We start from the raw sequence: 17,906 nt of genomic DNA on the forward strand, positions 1-17,906 counted from the left end.
TGAATCAAAACAAAGATTTAACACTGAGAGTTTAATCAAAACATGAAAAAGCAGTTCACAGATAGCTTTTTTCTAGATTTTATCTGAGAATAATCTGTTTTTCTGCATAGGTCTCAATTAGCTGGAAAATGGCCGTTGGCAGATTCTTCAAGAAGAGTGCTTCCTCCTGCTGAATCAGAAGAAAAATTTATCTCTGTTAAACGAATCCACAAAACCTGTTAAATCATAAGAAATATTTAACTCTGTTAAATAAACCCACACTTTGCAAAGCAGTTTCACAGATAATTTTATTCTATTTTTTTATATGGGGATGTTCAGATTTTCTCCTTAGACCTTATTGGACACCAAAATGTTCCTGCACATTTTCTCCAAAAAGAATGTTTCCAACCTGATGAATCAAAAGAGAAAGTTAAAACTGTGAGATGAATCCATACATCACAAAACAGTTTCATAGATAGCCACTCTCTAGTTTTATCTGGGGATATTCTGTTTTTCTCCACAGGCCACAAAGGGCTCCCAATTGTCCCTTCGTAGATTCTGTAAAAATAGTGTTTCCAATCTGCTGAATGAAAAGAAAAGTTTAATTTCATGAGATAAATCCACACATCACAAAGCAGTTTCATATATACCTCTTTCTTTTTTTTATATGGGGTATTCAGTTTTTCCTTATAGTCCTCAATGGGCTCCAAAATGTCCCTTGGCAGATTCTAAAGCAAGACTAATTCCAACCTGCTGTATTAAAACTAAGATTTCACTCTGTGAGATAAATCCACATATCACAAAGCACTTTCACAGATTGCTTCTTGATAGTTTTTATCTGGGGATATTCACATTTCCCCCACAGGCCTGACAGGATCCAAAAGTCTCTTTGTAGATTCTACAAAAAGCGGGTTTCCAACATGCTGCATAAAGAGAAATGGTTTAAGTCTGTTAGCTGAATCCACACGTACCAAAATAGTTTCACAGATAAATACCTTCTAGTTGTTATCTTGGGATATTTTGTTTTTCCCCTTAGGCCACAATGGGCCCTAAAATGTCCCTTGGCAGATTGTCCAAAAAGTGTGTTCCCAACCTGATGAATCAAAAGAAAACTTCAATTCTGTGAGATGAACCCATTCATCACAAAGCAGTTTCACAGAGACCTTCTTTCTAGATTTTATCTTGGGATATTTGGTTTTGCCACATAGGCCTCAATGGACTCCAAAATGTTCCTTTGCAAATTCTCCAAAAAGAGTGTTTCCACCCTGCTGAATCAAAAGAAATGTTTAATTTAGTGAGATGAATGCACACATCACAAAGTAGTTTCATAAATAGTTTCTTGAGAGTTTTCATATTGGGAAATTCAGTTTTTCCCTGTAGGCTACAATGGACCCCCGAATGTACTTTTGCATATTCTGCAAAAAGAGTGCTTTCAACCTGGTGAATCAAAAGAAAGATGTAATTCTCTGAGATGTATCCACACATCAAAAAGGAGTTTCACAAATTCAGCATATTTGAATTTTTTTTCTAGTTTTTAATTGGGAGATATTTGTTTTTTCCATAGGCCTCATAAGGCTTCCAAATGTCCATTCACATATTCTGAACAAAGAATGTTTCCAACCCGTTGAATCAAAAGAAAGGTTTAACTCTGTGTGACGAATCCACACACCACAAAGTAGTTTTGCAGATAGCTTCTTTCTAGTTTTTATCTGGGCATATTCAGAATTTCCCAGTATGTCTCAATGGGCTCCCAAATGTCTCTTTGTCAATGCTGGAAAAAAAGTGTTTCACACATACTGAATAAAAGGAAAGATTGAACTCTGAGAAAAATCCACACAACACAAAGCTGTTTCACAGATAGCTTCTCTCTGGTTTTTATCTGGGGATATTCAGTTTTCCCCACAGAACTCAATGTGCTCCCAAAAGTCCCTTTGCAGATTATTGAAAAAGAATGTTTTGAAACTGCTGAATCAAAATAAAGTTTTAAGTCTCTGAGATGAATCCACACATCAGAAAGCATTTTCACAGATTGCTTCCTTATAATTTTTATCTGTGCATATTCTGTTTTTCCTCATTGGTCTAACGTGTCTCCCAAATGTTTCTTCACAGGTTCTCAAAAAGAGTGTTTTCAACCTGCTGGATCAAAAGAAAAGTTTAATTCTGCAAGATGAATCCACACAACACCAAGCAGTTTCCAAGACAGCTTCTTGCTTTATTCTGGGGATATTTGGTTTTTACTTATAGGTATCAGTGGCATCACAATTGTCCCTTTGCAAATCCTACAAAAGGAGTATTTCCAACCTGCTGGATCAAAAGAAAGGTATAACTCTGAGATGAATCCAAACATCAAAAAGCAGTTTCAAAGATAGCTTCTTTCTATTCTTTATCTGGTGTATTCAGTATTTTCCTAATAACTCAATGTGCTCCCAAATATCCCTTCACAGATTCTACAAAAAGAGTGTTTTCAATGTTGAATCAGAAAAAAAGGTTTAATTCTGTGAGATGAATCCACACATCACAAAACAGTTTCACAGATATCTTCTTTGTAGTTTTTATCTGGGGATGTTCTGTTGTTCACTCTAGGGATCAAAGGGTTCCAAAATGTCCCTTTGCAAATTTTCTAAAAAGAATATTTGAGGCCGGGTGCGGTGGCTGAAGCCTGTAATCCCAGCACTTTGGGAGGCCGAGATGGGCGAATCACGAGGTCAGGAGATCGAAACCATCCTGGCTAACACGGTGAAACCCCGTCTCTACTAAAAATACAAAAAAATTAGCTGGGCGAGGTGGCAGGCGCCTGTAGTCCCAGCTACTCGGGAGGCTGAGGCAGGAGAATGGCGTGAACCCGGGAGGCGGAGCTTGCAGTGAGCTGAGATCCGGCCACTGCACTCCAGCCTGGGGGCAGAGCGAGACTCTGTCTCAAAAAAAAAAAAAGAATATTTGAAAACTCTTTTATCAAAAGAATGGCTTAACTCTGGGAGAGGAATTCACACTTCACTTTGCAGTTTCACAGATAGCTCCTCTTTAGTTTTTATCTAGGAATATTTGATTTTTCCCCATAGACCTCAATGATATCCAAATGACCCTTCACAGATTCTGCAAAAACAGTGTTTTCAAACTACTGAATCAAAAAAGTTTTAACTCTGTAGAATGAATCCACACATCACAAAGCAGTTTCACAGAGAGCTTCTTTCTAGATTCTAGTTTTTATCTGGGAATATTCTGTTTTTCCCCTTTGTCCTCAGTGGATACCCAAATGTCCCTTCACAGAATCTCCAAAAAGAGTTTTTCCAAAAGAAACGTCTATCTCTATGAGATTAATCCACACGTCACAAAACAGTTTTTCATATAGCATCATTCTAGCTTTTCCCTGAAGGTATTGGGTTTTTCCCCATAAGCCTAAAAGGGCTCCAAAATGTCACTTCACAGATTCTCCAAAAAGAGTGTTTCCAATTTTCTGAATCAAAAGAAAGGTTTAACTCAGTGAGATGAATCCACACACCACAAAGCAGTTTCACAGATAGCTTCCTTATAGTTTTTATCTGAAAATATTTGGTTTATCTTGATGGGCCACAAATCTCTCTCTAATATCCCTTCACATATTCTCCTAAAGGAGAGTTTCCAATGTGTTGAATCAAAAGAAATGTTTAACAGTGTGGGATAAATCCACACATCCAAAAAACAGTTCATCATATATCTTCTTTCTAGTTTTTACGTTTTGGATATTCTGTTTTTATGCATGTACAACAATGGGCTCCCAGGTGTCCATCTAAGATTCTCCAAAAAGTTTTTTCAAAGGGCTGATTGAAAGGAAATTTTTAACTCTGTGAGATGAATTCACACATCAAAAGCAGTTTGACTGATAGCATCTTTCTAGTTTTTATCTGGGGATATTCAGTTTTTCTTCAGAGGCCTAAATGGGCTCCCAAATGCATCATCACAGATTCTCCAAAAAAAAGTGTGTCCAAACCTGCAGAATCAAAAGAATGTTTTAACTCTGTAAGATGAATCTAACCATCACAAAGCATTTTCACAGATAGCTTCTTTCTAGTTTTTATCTGGGGATATTCAGTTTTTCCTTACTGGGTTCAGTTTATCCAAACTGGTGAATCAAAAAAAAAAAAAAGTTTTAACACTGTGACATTAATCCACACATCACAAAATATTTTTCTCATATAGCATCATTCAAGTAGTTACCTGAAGATATTCATTTTTTCCCCCAGAGGCCTCAAGGTGCTCCAAAATGTCAATTCACAGATTTTCCAAAAACAGTGTTTCCAATTTCCTGAATCAAAAGAAAGATTTAACTATGTGAGATGAATCCACACATCACAAAGCAGTTTCACAGATAATTTGCTTCTGAAAAGATAGTATTTATCTGAAGATATTCAGTTTTTCTTGATGTGTCTCTAATTGCTCCCTAATATCCCTTTGCACATTCTCCAAAAGGAGAGTTTCCAATGTGCTGAACCAAAAGAAAGGTTAAACTGTGTGGGAAGAATTCACACATCAAAAAGCAGTTCAACAGATAGCTTCTTTCTAATGTTTGTACATTCAGTTTTTATGCATGGGAAACAATGGGCTCCCAGGTGTTCCTCTGCAGGTTCTCCAAAAAGAGTTTTGCAACGTGCTGACTCAAAAGAAAGGTTTAACTCTATGAGATGAAATCACATATCGCAAAGAAGTTTCACTGACAGCACCTTTCTAGTTTTTATCTGGGGATATTCTGTTTTTCTTCATAGGCCTAAATGAGCTCTCAAATGTAACTTCACAGATTCTCCAAAAAGAGTGTTTCCAAACCTGCTGAATCAAAAGAAAGGTTTAAATCAGTGACAGGAATACACACATCACAAAGCAGTTTCAGAGACAGCTTCTTTCTGGTTTTAATCTGGAACTATTCAGTTTTTCTCCATAGGCATCAATGGGCTCCCAGTGTACCTTCACAAATTCTCCATAAAGTGTGTTTCCAACCTGCTGAATCAAAAGAAAGTTTTAACACCATAAGATGAACCCAATCATCACAAAGCATTTTCACAGAGCTTCTTTCTAGGTTTTATATGGGGATACAAAATTTTTCCTTATTGGCCTCAATGGGCTCCCAATATCCCTACACATATTCTCCAAAAAGTGTGTTTGCAACCTGTTGAATCAAGGAAAGGTTTAATTCTGTGAGATGAATCTTCACATCACAAAGCAGTTTCACAGATAGCTTCTCTCTAGTTACAATCTAGGGATATTCGACTTTTCCATATAGACCTCAATGGGCTCCCAATGTACATTCAGAGATTCTCCATAAGGTTGTGTTTCCAACCTGCTGAATTAAAAGAAAGGTTTAAATTTGTGAGATGAATACACACATCACAAAGTAGTTTCACCGATAGCTTCTTCCTATTTTTCATCTGGGGATATTCAGTTTTTCCCCATATGCCTCAATGGGATTCCAAATATCCCTTCGCAGATTCTCCAAAAAAAAGTGTTTCCACTCTGCTGAATCAAAAGAAAGGTTTAACTCTACGAGATGAACCTACATAGCACAAAGTAGTTTCACAGATTGCTCTTTCCTAGTTTTTATCTGGGAATTTTGTGTTTTCTCCCATTGTCCTCAATGGACTCCCGTATATAACTTTGCAGATTCACCAATAAGAGTGTAACTACCTGCTGAATCAATAGAAGGTTCAACTCTGTGACAAGAATCCACACACCACAAAGCAGTTCCACAGATATCTTCTTTCTAGTTTTTACCTCAGAATGTTGGAGTTTTCTCATTAGGCTTCAATGGGCTCCAAAACATCCCTTCAAAGATTCTCCAAAAAGGGTTGTCCAAACCTGTTGAAACAAAAAGTGGTTTAACACTTTGAGATGAATGCACACACCACAAAACAGCTTCACAGATAGCTTCTTTCTGGATTTTATCTCGGGATATTCAGTTTGTCCCAAATGGCGTAAATGGACTCCCCAATATCCCATCGCACATTCCACACAAAGAATGATTCCAACCTGCTAAATCAAAAGAAACATTTAACATTGTGAGATGAATCCACATATTACAAAGCAGTTTCACAGATAGCTTCTTTCTACTGTTTACCTGGAAATAGTCAGTTTTTCCTTAGAAGCCTCAGTGGGCTCCCTAATGTCTGTTTGCAGATTCCCAAAGAAGTGTGCTTCCAACTTTCTGAATCAAAAGAAACATTTAATTCTTTGAGATGAATCAACACTTCACAAAGCAGTTCCACTGATACTGTCTTTCTAATTTTTACCTGTGGATGTAAGGTTTTTCCTCGCAGATTTCAATGTGCTTCAAAATGTCCCTTTGCAGATACTCCAAATGTATTGTTACTTACCTGCTGAAACACAGACATATTTATCTCTGCGAGACGAATTCACAAATCAGAAAGCCATTTTACAGATAGCTTCTTCGTAGTTTTTACCTTGGGAAATTCCATTTTTCATACTAGCCTCAATGGGCTCACACATGTCCCTCTGATGGGCTCATGGATGTCCCTTCACAGATTTTCCAAAAAGAGTGTTTCCAACCTGCTGAATCATAAGAAAGTTGTAACCTTATGAGAGGAGTCCACACATCACAAAGCAGTTTTACATACAGCTTATTTCTAGTTTATACCTGGGAATATTTGATTTTTCCCCATAGGCCTCAATGGGATCCCAAATATTCCTTTGCAAATAATCTAACAAGTGTGTTTTTAATCTGCTGTATCATAAGAAAAGTTTAACTCTGTGAAATGAATCCACACATTAGAAAGAAGTTTCACATACAGCTTCTTTCCAATTTTTATCTGGGGAGATTCTGTTTCTCCCCTAGGCCTCAAGACTCCAAAATGACCCATCATGGATTCTCCAAAAAGTGTTACGTTCTGCTGAATGAAAAGAACGGATTAAATCTGCAAGATGAATCCAGATCTCACAAAACTGTTTCACAGGTAGCTTCTTCCTAGTTTTTATCTTGGGATATTCAGTTTTTCCCCATACCCTGCAATTGTCTCCCAAATGTCCCTTCGTAGATTCTGCAGAAAAAAAGTGTTTCCTGTTGGTGAAACCAACCGCACACCACACAGCAGGTACCCAGAACGGCAGTGACAAAAGAGTTAGAAAGAGACAGAATAAGGATTTCAAAGGTGGGTTCAGTGGACCGAAGCTTCAGAAGCTTGCTCACAGCCCAAAACTCTCAGGCTCCGCCCAATTCATTAATTTACAAGGTCTATGTTCTTAAGGCAGAAGGGAGGGAGATAAAGGGATGAGGAAAATTAGTAATCAGTAAAGGAGAATTCGTGAGTCATTCAATAAAATGTATAGCAGTGGCAGTTTCTGTGAATTTCCTTGACCAAAAGCATATGCCTAAACTACTTAAGATCTTAGCTTAGTACTAAAACAGGTGGGAGTGGATTTCAGGAGGAGCCAAGATGTTTAACTATACTTTATGGCTTGAAGGGAGTGTTATCTCCCTGAGTAACCTGTGGATTGCCACTGAGTGGTTATGCTCTCGGGACATAAAGACATGAGGACGATAAGGAGACTTCCTCAGAGGCCACCCACGGCATCCCATAGGTGTCTCACATGAGGCAGACCAACTCATCTGGCACCCCAGAAACTCACTTTCCCACATGTCCCCCTTTTTGTCTTTATTAATATTTTTTGGATTAATAACCACCATTGGTATCATGGCTCATTCATGGTGTCTGGCTCCTCTTCCAAGGTACTGTCCTCATCTGTAGACTAAGAACAAACAGCATAAACAGACAAAAACCAAAATAAAATTTGCAATTGTTGCTACACCTATGGTTTTAATCCACTTTAAAGGATTGGTATTAGAAAGGCCATCAGTGGCTCCAGCAGAATAAAGCTCCATGCAACGGGGTGAGATGAGCCTGAGACGCTGCAAAAACTTGTTTTTTCAGTTTAGGAATATATACTGCTAAATTACCTTCTTTTCCTTTAGGTGATGTCTATTCATCTCCCAATGGTGCTCAGTGGAATTATAAGAGCTAGGAGTAATACAAAACTCAGAAATATTCCAATCACATTGCATTTGAATTCTATGCTCTAAGCTCACAATCTGATCTCCCATCCAAGTTACTGTTGAAGGTGATCATTAATTTTATTTGTCAATTTTTGGTCTATTTGGCTTTAGGAATTCCAAAGCTTAGAATAATTTTTCTGCCAGCTATCCACAAAGCCCTCAGTTTGAATAGAAGAGTGCAAAGCAACACCACCAGTAGCAGTAGTAGCTCTGATGGCTATAAGGGCCATGATCACAATTATTAAAATAAATATGAGTCTCTCTGATCTATTAAGTATTCTTTTTAGTACTTCAGTGATAATATGTATGGAGGGGGAGGCCGTCCAAGGTCTATTGAGGGAAACAGGTATCCAGACTCCTTCTCTGGTCTGAATGAGTAAAACGTTATTATCTTTATTAAAAGTAGAATTAATGCAGGTAAACAGATGACGGTTGAGTTATGATATGGTTTGAGAGTTAGGTAGGATATTAATTTTTTCCACTGCCAACTTAAAAGGAGGCCTAACACAACTCTGCAATGGGACCGTCTAATTAGAGGTCCTGGCTACAATAAATTGCAGTTTTTACTATGGGTCTCTGTTTCATATTCTCCTTTCCAAAACCGAACTGGTATTTGAACAATCATTAATTTCCATAATTCTGGATATCCCAGACTTATAATTGGATCAATCATTTTTTGGTTTGTAGAAATCATACTATTCTCCTCCAACTTAATGGGGTAATTTGTTTTAATTCTTCTGTATAATTTTGTTGCATTATCTGGGTAATCATTTGCAAAAGAGTCTCTCTACAATCTTTGTGCTGTCCAGCACAATTTACTGCAAAACATCCCCTGAGGCCCAATCAATGACAATTCCATCAGAATTATTTTGCAGTACTGCAGCAGTTTGCATTTCAATCTTCCCAGGTTAGCACCTCTAGCTTTCAAGACCATTTAGTAGCCTGCCTAAGGCAGGGCTTCTTATCAGGTTTAAATTTATTAATCTGGCAATGTGTCATTTCATAGCCATGCTCTAAGCATATAATAGTGTCCAAAGATTGAACTGTTCTTCCAATGATTGCATGAATGGAGGCTTTTGATCCATTATGTGTAGGGTCATAAACCATCCAACCAGATGGGAGAAAAGTGATAACCAATAGAAACATTGATTAACATTTCTTCCCCCTCTAGATGAGTAGGACTTCAGTTATCTGTTGGTCCAGGCATCCAGACACTGTCATTAACATAAACCTCCACCAGGGGGTCTAACCGTGTAACAGGCCTATTCAGTGGTGGGAATGGAATGTAGACCCAATAAGTGTAATTTTGTTCTGCCTCTCCCTTAATAAGTCTAATTGCTGCCTGACATTCTGTATTGGCATTTTCACAAGCAAGCAGTTGAATGATCACATTCCTGACATGATAATCCAAAATGGCCTTTTGAGTCATGTCTTGCAAATGGGCGATAAAATCTGAATAAGGCTTCCTTGGAACCTGTTGAACTGAGTTAAAAGAAGGATAAGTGTACCAGGGTCATGAATTTTTTTTTTTCCCAGGCTCTTAGGCATATAGTTCTGAGCTGATCAACAGCCTCATCACCCATTAACATCTGATGGTTCTAGTACCCCATGCCTGTCCAATTCCAAGAAATTGATCAGATGTAATATTAATGGGAGGTTGGGCTTGATCATTTCTGTATGCCTGATTTGTTGCTTCATCTGTCCAAAAGGTTTTAAATTGGGGGAAGTGATAGGGGGCAGGGTGGGTCGGGTTAATGACTCACAATCCATAGGTATTAAGCACCAGTTATAAGCCACAGGTTGTAATAAGGAATGAACATAAGTAGAATTTGGCCCATATTGTCCAATTGCTTGCTTTAAGTTTTTTAATATTTTAAAAGAAAATGGCTCCCAGTGTGCTTGAGCTAGTTCTCTGGACTCCTCAGCTGGCAAAATAATTAATGGAAACTGCCAAACATCCAAATCCCCCATTTCTCATGACTGAGGAATGGATGCCTGGATTGTCCTTAAGCCATAATTTGTATTTGGGCTGGTTCATAACGTTCCTCTACCATAATTAACAGTGGGACAAGCCTGGATCATTCGCTCACCATAATTGGCTGTTGGTCAAGTCTGAAACTTCCCTTCACCATAGTTAATGGCAGGGCATGCAACATTGGGAGTGGCAAGACATGTCTCAGCCTTCCATTCCAAAAATTCATAAGGCTGAGATGGGGGTGACCACTTTGGTGCTTACAATATATAGTTTCCCATTTCTCCTGCTGTTTTAAGCTAGATTGTGATGGTTCACTTTCTTCATCATCAGACTCCTGAATATTAAACTTTTCTATGTCATCCTGAAACTCCTCCTCCTCCTCTCACTGTGGAATGACTCCAGTGCAGTTTTAATTGCTGACCACACAGACCACGTGGAGAAGGGAATATCGTGGCCCTCTTGTTGTACTCATTTTAAGTCTGATCTGATCTTGTCCCGATCTTTTACATTCATGGTTCCATATTCTGGAAAGGGAGGTGAATAATTTTCTATGAGATGGAACAAAGATGTGAGATTTCGAGTACTCACAATTACCTGCTGAGGTGCAATAACTGCCACACCAGGCTTAAGTAATTAGCAAGCTTACTTTCAACCTGACCCATATTTACCTGAGGTTACCCTGGAATTCTCCAATTGCTCTACTTACCGATAGAGCCTGAAGTGAAAATGTACTCAGACGTCCTTCATCAGTCGTGCTCCACTTTCTACACTCTGGGGTTTCTTCACTGGATTATTTGTAGAGATTATGGGGAGACCCATGTTGAGTGCCAGATGTTGGGGAAACCAGCCCCACATCACCCAGTGGGTACCCAGAATCTGGCAGAGACAAAGGATTTAGAAACAGAATAAGAATTTAAAAGGTGAGTCCAGGGGACCTGAGCATCATAGGCTTGCTCACAGGCCAGAGCTCTCAGGCTCCACCCAATTTCTTGGTTTACAAGCTCTTTGTTCTTAGGGCAGATGGGAGGGGGAGAAAGAAATGAGAAAAAGAACTAATCAGTGAAGGAAATCTCATGATTCATTAGATAAGATGTATAGCACTGGCAGTTTCTGTGAATTTCCTTGAGGAGAGGTGTGTGTCTAAACTACTTAAAATCTTTAACTTATTGAGACTGAAATGGATGGGATTAGGTTTCAGGAGGAGACAATATGTTTAATTATACTCCTTTTCTTCAAGGGAATGTTATCTCCCTTAGCAACCTGTGGAATGCTGCCAAGTGGTTATGCTTTTGGGGCATAAAAACATGAAGACAATAACGAGACTATTATTCTCAGAGGCTATACATGGCTTCCCATAGGTGTCTTACACAGGGGAGACCAACTCAACTGGTGCCCCCAAAACTCTCTTTTCCACATTTCCAATCTGATAAGTCAAAGAAAAAGGATTAACTCTGTGAGATGAATCCACACATCACAAAGCAACTTCACAGTTACTTTATTTCTAATTTTTCACTGGTGGTATTTGGTTTTCCTGCATAGACTGTAGTGGGCTGTAAAATGTCCCTTCACAGATACTCCAAAAATAATGTTTCCAACCTACCAAATCAAAAGAAAATTTTAACTCTGTGGGATGAAACCACACATCACAAAGCATAGGCTTTAAGGGTTGCCAAAAGTCCCTTCACAGATTCTCCAAAAAGCATGTTTCCAATCTGCTAAACCAAAACAAAGCTTTAACTCTGTGGGATGAAACCATACAGCACAAAGCAGTTACACAGATAGATTCTTTCTCATTTTTACCAATGGAAATTTCATTTCTCCTTATGGGCCTCAATGGGCTCCGAAAAATCCCTTTGCGGATTATCCAAAAAGAGTGTTTCCAACCTGTTGAATCAAAAGAAACCTTTACTTCAGTAAGTTGAATCCGCACATCACAAAGCAGTTTCAAAGAAAGCTTTCTACTAGGTTTTACCTGGGGATATTGGGTTTTTCCCTGTATGCCCCAATGGGCTCCCAAATGTCCCTTTGCAAAGTTTCCAAAAAGACTGTTTCTAACCTGTGGAATTAAAGGAAACATTTAACTCTGTTAGAAGAATCAACCAAAAACAAAGTAGTTTTACAGATAGTTTCTTTCTCATTTTTACCTGGTGATACTCAGTTTTTCACACTGGCCTCAATGGGCTTCCAATCGTCCCTTTGCAGATTCTCCAAAAAGAGTGTTTCAACTTGCTGAGTCAAAAGAGAGGTTTATCTCAGTGAGAAGAATCCACACATCACAAAGCAATTTGACAAATACGTTTCTTCTAGTTTTTACCTGGGGATATTTGTATTTTCCCCATAGATTTCAATCAACTCCCATATGTCCCTTAGCAGGATCTCTACAAAAGAGTTATTCCAACCTGTTGAAACAAAAGAAACTTTTAATTCTGTGAGATGAATCCACACATCACAAAGCAGTTTCACAGATAGCATTTTTTCTTGTTTTCACCTGGGGTATTTTGTTTTTCCACATGGGCCTCAATGGGCTCCCAAATATCACTTTGCACATACTCAAGAAAGAGATTTTCTTATCTGATGAATAAAAATAAAAGTTTAAGTCTGTGATATGAATCCACAAATCACAAAGAAGTTTCATAGATAGCTTCTTTCTAGTTTTTACTGCAGGATATTTATTTTTTCCCCTGGGTCTCCATGAACTCCCAAATGTTCCTTCACAGATCCTTCAAAAAGAGTGTTTCTAACATGCTGAGTCAAAGAAAATGTTAATCTCTGTGAGATGAAACCACACATCACAAAGCAGTTTCACGTGTAGATTCTTAGTAGTTTTTATATGAGGATATTCAGTCTTTCCCTATTGTCCTCAAAAAAATCCTAAATATCCCTTCACAAAATTTCCAAAACAAGTGTTTCCAACCTGGTGAATCAAAATAAAAGTTTAATTCTTTGAGATGAATCCACAGATCACAAAGCAGTTTCACAAGTACTTTCTTTCTTCTTCTTATATAGGGATATTCTGTTTTCTTCCCCATTGGCCTCAATGTGTTCTCAATTGTTCCTATGCAAATCCTCCAAAAAGAGTGTTTCCAACTTGCTGAATCAAAAGAAAGGTTTACCTCTGTGAGGTGAATCCACACATCACAAAGCAGTTTCACAGATAGCTTCTTTCTAGTTTTTACCTGAGGATATTCAGTTTTTCCCAATAGACTTTAAATGGCTGCCAAATGTCCACTCACAGATTCTCCAAAAAGAGTGTTTCCAACCTGCTGATTCAAAAGAAAGGTTGACCTCTGCGAGGTGAATCCACACATCACAAAGCAGTTTCATCACAGATAGCTTCTTTCTAATAATTTTCCTCGTTATGTTTAACTTTTTCTTATAGGCCTCAATGAGCCTTTTTTTGCAGATTTCCCAAAAAGAAGGTTTTCAACCTGCAGAATCAAAAGAATGTTTAAATCAGTGAGATGAATCCACACATCACAAAGAAGTTTCAAGGTTAAATTCTTTCTAGTTTTTAGCTGGGGATATTCGGTTTTCCCCATTGACTTTAATGGGCTACCATACATCCCTTTGTAAATTCCCCAAAAAAAGCTTTTCCAACCTGCTGAGTCAAAACAAACTTTTGACACTTTGAGATGAATCACACATAACAAAGTAGTTTTACAGATAGTTGCTTTCCAGTTTTTACCTGGTGATATTTGGTAGTCTCCATGTGTTTCAATGGGCTTCAAAATGTTTCTTCACAGATTCTCCAAGAAGAGTGTTTCCATCCTCCTGAATCAAAACAAAGGTTTAACTCTGAGATGTGAGTCCACACATTTTAAAAAGGTTTCACAGATAAGTTATTTTGAGTTATTGTCTGGGGATATTCAGTTTTCCCCCAATGACCATAATGGGCTCCCAAACCTCCCTTTGCTGATCCTTCTAAAAAAGGACTTCCAACCTGCTGAATCAAAAGAAACTTTTAACACTGTGAGATGAATCCACACAACACAAAGCAGTTTAGAAGATAGCATTTTTCCACTTTTAACCTGGGGATATTCCCTTTCTCCCCATAGACCTCAATGAGTTCCCAAATGTCCCTTCACAGATTCTCCAAAAGGAGTGTTTCCAACTGCTGAATCAAAAGTAAGGTTAAACTCTGTGAGAAGAATCTGACAATCACAAAACAATTTTACAAGTAGCTTCTTTCTAGTTTTTACCTGGGGATATTTGGTTTTCCACATAGAAATCTATAGGCTCAAAAATGTCCCTTCACGGATATTCCAAAAAGATTGTATTCGACTTTCTGAATCAAAAGAACTGCTTACCTCTGTGTGATGAATCTACACATTACAAAGCAGTTTCACAGACAGTTTCATTCTAGTTTTTATCTGGTAATATTTGTTTTTTCCCCTGGGTTTCAATAAACTTAAGAATGTTCCTTCAAAGGTACTCCAAAAAGAGTGTTTCCAACCTGATGAATCAAAAGAAAGGTTTAACCCTGTGAGACGAATCCACACATCCCAAATGCAGTTTCACAGATAGCTTCTTTATACGTTTTACCTTTGGATATTCAGTTTTCCCCCATAAGCCTTAATGGGCTCCCAAATATCCCTTCACAGATTTTCCAAACAGAATGTTTCCAACCTCCTGAAACAAAAGAAAAGGTTAACCATGAGATGAATCCATGCATCAAAAAGCAGTTTCACAGATAGACTTTTTCTCATTTTTGTCAGCAGATATTCAGTTTTTTCCCCATTGCCCTTAATGGCTATCAAACGGCCCTTTGCAAATTCTCCAACGAGAGTGTTTCCAACCTGCTGAATCAAAACAAAGGTTTAGCTCTCAGAGGGTGAACCATACTTGATCAAGCAGTTTCACAGATAGCTTCTTTCTAGTTTAAACCTGCGGATATTCATTTATTCCCCTTGGGTTTCAATGGGCTATGAAATGTTTCTTCACAGATTATCCAAAGAGAGTGTTTCCAACTTGGTGAATCAAAAGAAATGTTTAACACTGTGAGATGAATCCACATACCAGAAAGCGATTTCTCAGATAGATTCTTTCTAGTTTCTACCTGGTGATATTAGGTTTTTCCCTATAGGCCTCAATGTGCTCTGAAATGTCCCCTCAGAGACTCTCCAAAACGAGTGTTATCAACCTGCTGAATCAAAAGAAAAGTTTACCTCTGTGAGATGCATCCGCAAATCAAAAATCAGTTTCACAGATAGCTTCTTTCTAGCTTTATCTGCGGATATTCTGTTTCTTCCCATGGGCTACAATGGGCTCCCAAATGATCCTTTGCACATTCTCAAAAAACAGTGTTTCCAAACTACTGAATAAAAAGAAAGTTTTAACTCTGTGAGATGAATACACATAACAAAAAGCAGTTTCCCAGATAGATTCTTTCTAGTTTTTACCTGGGGACATTTTGTTTTCCTCCATATTCCTCAATTGTCTCTGAAATATCCCTTCACAGATTCTCCAAAAAAAAAGTGCTTTCAAACTGCTAAATCACAGAAAATGTTTCACTTTTTGACATGAATCCACACATCCCAAAGCACTTTCAAGATAACTTCTTTCTGGTTTTTATCAGGGGATATTCTGTTTTTCCACATGGGCACAAATGGGCTCCCAACTGCACCTTCACACATTCTACAAAAAAAAGTGTTTCCAACCTGCTGAATCAAAAGAAACTTTTATCTCTGTGAGATGAATCCACACATCACAAAGCAGTTTCACAGATAGGTTCTTCCTAGTTTTATTTATTTATTATTATTATTTTTTGAGATGGAGTCTCACTCTCTCACCCAGGCTGGAGTGCAATGGCACAATCTCAACTCACCACAAGCTCTGCCTCCTGGGTTCATGCCATTTTCCTGCCTCAGTCTCCCAATTAGCTGGGACTACGGGCACCTGTCACCATGCTCAGCTAATTTTTTTGTATTTTTACTAGAGACGGGGTTTCACTGTGTTAGTCAGGATGGTCTTGATCTTCCAACCTCGTGATCTACCCACCTCAACCATCCAAAGTGCTGGGATTGCAGACATGAGCCACTGCACTCAACCCTTCCTAGTTTTTATCTAGAGGTAGTCAGTTTTATCCTCTAGGTCTCAGTGGGCTCCCAAATATCCCTTAGCACATTCTCCAAAAAGAGCGTTTCCAAACTGCTGAGTCAAAAGAAAAGTTTAACTCTGTGAAATGAATGCACACATCACAAAGCAGTTAAACAGATAGATTATTCCTAATTTTATCTGGGAATATTCAGCTTTTCTTCATTGCCCTCAATGGGCTCCCAAATGTCCTTTTGCAGATTCTCCAAAAAGTGTTTTCAACCTGATTAACTAAGAGAAAGCTTTAATTCTGTGAGATGAATCCCCTCATCCAGCAGTTTCACAGATAGCTTTTTTCCTATTTTTTATCTGAGGATATTGGGTTTTTCACTATAGGCCTCAATGAGATCCAAAATATCTTTTCACAGATTCAACACTTACAGTGTTTCCAACCTGTTGAATGATAACAAAGTTTTAACTCTGTGAGATGAATCCACACATCACAAAGCAGTTTCACAGATAGCTTCTTTCTAGTTTTTATGTGGTGATATTTGCTTTTTTCTCTTAGGCATCAATGGATTCCAAAATGCCCCTTTGCTGATTTTCCAAAAACATTGTTCATTACTTGCTGAATCAAAAGAAAGATTTAACTCTGTGAGATGAACTCACACATCAAAAATCAGTTTCACAGATAGTTTTCTTTAGTTTTATTCTGGGGATATTACTGTTTTCCCCATAGGTCTTAACTTGCTTCCAAATGTCCATTCACAGATTCTCTAAAAATACTTTTTCAACTGCTGAATCAAAAAAAGTTTACCTCTGACAGACTAATCTACACATCAAAAAGGAGTTTCACAGATAGCTTCTTTCTAGTTTTTATCTCGGCATATTTGTTTTGTCCTGCATGCATCAATGGGCTCAAAAATGCCCCTTGCAGATTTTCCAAAAACAGTGTTTCTCACCTGCTGAATCAAAAGAAATATTTACCTCTGAGAGATAAATCCAAACATCACAAAGCAATTTCATAGATTGCTTCTTTCTAGTTTTTATCTGTGGATACTCGGTTTTTCCCCATAGGCCTCAAAGGGATGTCAAATGTCCTTTCAAAGATGCTCTAAAAAGACTTTTTGCAACCTGCGGAATTGAAAGAATGTTTTAACTCTGTGAGATGAATCCACATATCACAAAGTAGTTTCACTGATAGCTTCTTCCTAATTTTTATCTGGAGATATTTTGTTTTTCCCCATAGACCTCAATGGGCTCCATAATGTTCCTTCTCAGATTCTACAAAAAGAGTGTTTCCAACCTGCTGAATCAAAGGAAAGTTTTAACTCTGTGAGATGAATTCACACATCACAAAGGAGTTTCCCAGATAGCTTCTGTCTAGTTTTTATCTGGAGATATTCAATTTTTCCTCATTGGCCTTAATGGACTCCCACGTGTCCCTTAACATATACTCCAAAAAGACTGTTTCCAACCTTCTGAAGGAAAAAAAAATTAACTCTGGAAAATCTATCGAGACATCACAAAACTGTTTCACAGATAGCTTCTTCCTAGATTTTATCTGGGTATAGTCAATTTTTTTCCCTATGGCTCAGTGGGATCCCAAATGTTCCTTAGCAGATTCTTCAAAAAGATTGTTTACAACCTACTGAATCAAAGGAAATATTTAGCTCTGAGAAATGAATATGCATATCTAAAAGCCATTTCACGGCATCTTCTTTGTAGTTTTTATCTGGGGACATTCTGTTTCTCCCCATAGTCCTCAATGGGCTCCCAAATCTCCCTATGCAGATTATCCAAAAACAGTGTTTTCAACCTGTGAAATCATAAGGAAGGCTTAACCAGATGAGATGAATCCACACATCACTAAGCAGTTACACAAAT

This window comes from Rhinopithecus roxellana, chromosome 9 (assembly GCF_007565055.1).
Source record: "Rhinopithecus roxellana isolate Shanxi Qingling chromosome 9, ASM756505v1, whole genome shotgun sequence".
Taxonomy (NCBI): domain Eukaryota; kingdom Metazoa; phylum Chordata; class Mammalia; order Primates; family Cercopithecidae; genus Rhinopithecus; species Rhinopithecus roxellana.